This window comes from Rhinopithecus bieti, unplaced genomic scaffold (assembly GCF_001698545.2).
Source record: "Rhinopithecus bieti isolate Rb0 unplaced genomic scaffold, ASM169854v2 scaffold_16102, whole genome shotgun sequence".
Taxonomy (NCBI): Eukaryota; Metazoa; Chordata; class Mammalia; order Primates; family Cercopithecidae; genus Rhinopithecus; species Rhinopithecus bieti.
The window spans coordinates 17,998-20,450 of NW_016808327.1; the positions used below are offsets into that span (position 1 = coordinate 17,998).

The 2,453-nt window shown below is 45.2% G+C and overlaps 1 pseudogene; it reads left to right on the plus strand.

Moving 5' to 3' along the window:
• The first annotated feature begins 473 nt into the window (after window positions 1-473).
• LOC108538395 (rab11 family-interacting protein 1-like) lies at window positions 474-2,180 on the plus strand (annotated as a pseudogene).
• The last annotated feature ends 273 nt before the right edge of the window (window positions 2,181-2,453 follow it).

Sequence of the window (2,453 nt, forward strand, 5' to 3'; positions counted from 1 at the left end):
ATGCTGTAAGAATTACCCTACAAAACATCCTAAGTGAAAGAAACCCATGATAAAAGGCATCTATTGTATTATTCCATTTACATGAATTATCCAGAACAGGGGAATCCATAGAGAGAACACATATCGGTGGTTGACAGGGATGGGGGAAAGTAGGGGTGACTGCTTAAAGAATGCAGGATTTATTTGGGGGGCGATAGCAATGTTCTGGAACTAGGTAGTGGTAATGCCTGCACAACATTATGAATTTTCTGTTGGTAGGACAGCCGTAGAGGCCATGGGTCGTGGCAATCTTCTCACGTCAATCAGCTGAGGCATCATCATCCTGTCCTTAATGGCCTTAGCAGGTCCAGGGGCTATGTGGTTTCCAATCCACGTGCAGGTGACAGTGTTGCGGGCATAGGGCCAGGGGCCAAAAGTCAAGGGCTTGAAGGTACAAGCAACATGTACTCGTTGATTCAGGTGGGTAAGTAGAAGTATGCCACCTCAGTGTCAGAGGAGGAGGCCACCTTTGAGCTGCTGCTGCTACTGTACTTGGGCTTCGCCGAAGTGTACCTGCAGAAGTTGCACCCAGACTAGGGGAGCAGGAAGATGCAGTGGTATATCTTGAAATCCAAACCAGGAGAGAAGGATAAAGAGGAGAAATTGAGGTTGACATCCAGTTTATGAGAAACAACATGACTGCCAGCATGTTTTGCCTTTTCATCAAAGACAAGCCTTGGAATGCATCTGGAAAACTTAAAGACAAGATCAAGGGGAATAATACAGCATCATATGCTGCCTCCACCATAGTCTCCAGCACTACACCTTCAGTTGAAAGTGATGATTAGTCTTCGTCCAAAGACAAGAAGGATCAAGACCTTGTTTTCCAAGTCTAATTTGCAGAAAACACTGTTTTCCTGATCCATGATTGCCCTGACGGCTTCAAAGCTAAAGTGCTGCTTCAACTGGGAGACTTTCAGTCCCGGTGCGACAATGACAACAATGAGAGGGACTCCTCTTCAGCTTCAGATGTCATGTCTCACAAGACAATAGCAGGTACATATCTTAAGCAGCTAAACGAAATCAACATCACCCTTCCCAAAATGGAAAGACTTTCCTTTCTTGGGGGCCTTCGGTCTACCAATGAAGTCCTTTCCCACTCTAATGTCTGTATCAATGGGAACCATGTTTAATTGGAGCAGTCAGAAGCCAAGGGTGAGAACAAATATAGCAGTCCTTCTTCCTACCTGAAGCCCCAGGGCTTCAGGAAGAAGCATTTGTTCTTATCTACCAAAAACCTGGCTGCTCAGTCTTGAAAGTAACCTGGGGAAGGAAGTGGGATGTCTCATGACAGGTGGTTCTTTGAGTCTTCCACCAAGAACTCTCTGAAGTCCATGTCTCTACCATCCTACTGACCACTGTTCTGTGGGGACATTAGAGAAAACACGGCTCCAGCAAACTTGGAAGCTGCAAAAGAAACCAAAGAGGGCAAGAAGCAGAATAACAACAGTCTTTTTGCTTTCTTGGGTGATGGGGAAGAAGGATATGGCTAAGAACAGTGAAGGTGAAAACCCTCTTACCATCCTGGGGAAGAAGGAAGGCATGCTTACGGAGGTCAAGCCGGGTAGGATGATTCAGGGCCTGTTGAAGACCTTACGAGAAGACTGGAGAAAGATACTGCAGCTATTGTCTCCAGAAGGGGTAACTCTCTGAACCCCTTTGAAGATGCACAGATCACAGAACCGAAAGCTGACCAAGAATCCAAGTCTGAACAGAATCACCAATTCTGCGATGGCTCCAAAAACCAGAGCTGTCAAACCTTGACTTCATCCTGAAGTCAATGAACACAATGGCCACCAAGATCGCTATCTCTAGCTTGGGAACTGCCACCATCATCAGGGAGAACTTGATCAACAAGACCATGATGAAGAAAAACAACCCCTTGGATTCTGCTTTTGCGTATGCACAGCTAACCCAGAATGAGCTGATCCAGCTGCTCCTCAAACAGAAGAAAACAATAATAAGCAAGGATTTCCAGGATCCTAAGCTGGAAGACTACACTGACAATCTGCCAATCAGTCATGGAAGAAACCCCCATGCTCCACATCCGGGCTCACGTTAGCAAAAAAAGCAGAAAAGATGTAAATCACCAGAATAAAACATGGGCATGTTTCCGTGAGTTTGTTTCCACCTGTTCTTGAGGTTAAGGACTCGCTATGCCTCATAACCAGCTAGCAGGTTCCGAATCATCATCTCCCTCGCATGTTATCTGGCAAGAGTCAATTTTACCAATTGAAGCCAGGTTAATAATTACAGTGAATCTTTTACTATGGGTCCCCAAGACTTTATTTTTAAATGTCACTGTGCCTTTAACTAGATTGTAAATATTTTATGGCCACCAGAGACGTAAGTTCTGATCCTGAGCCAGAGATTCAGATGGCACAGGAGGTATTAATGTGTTTCAACACTGGGGT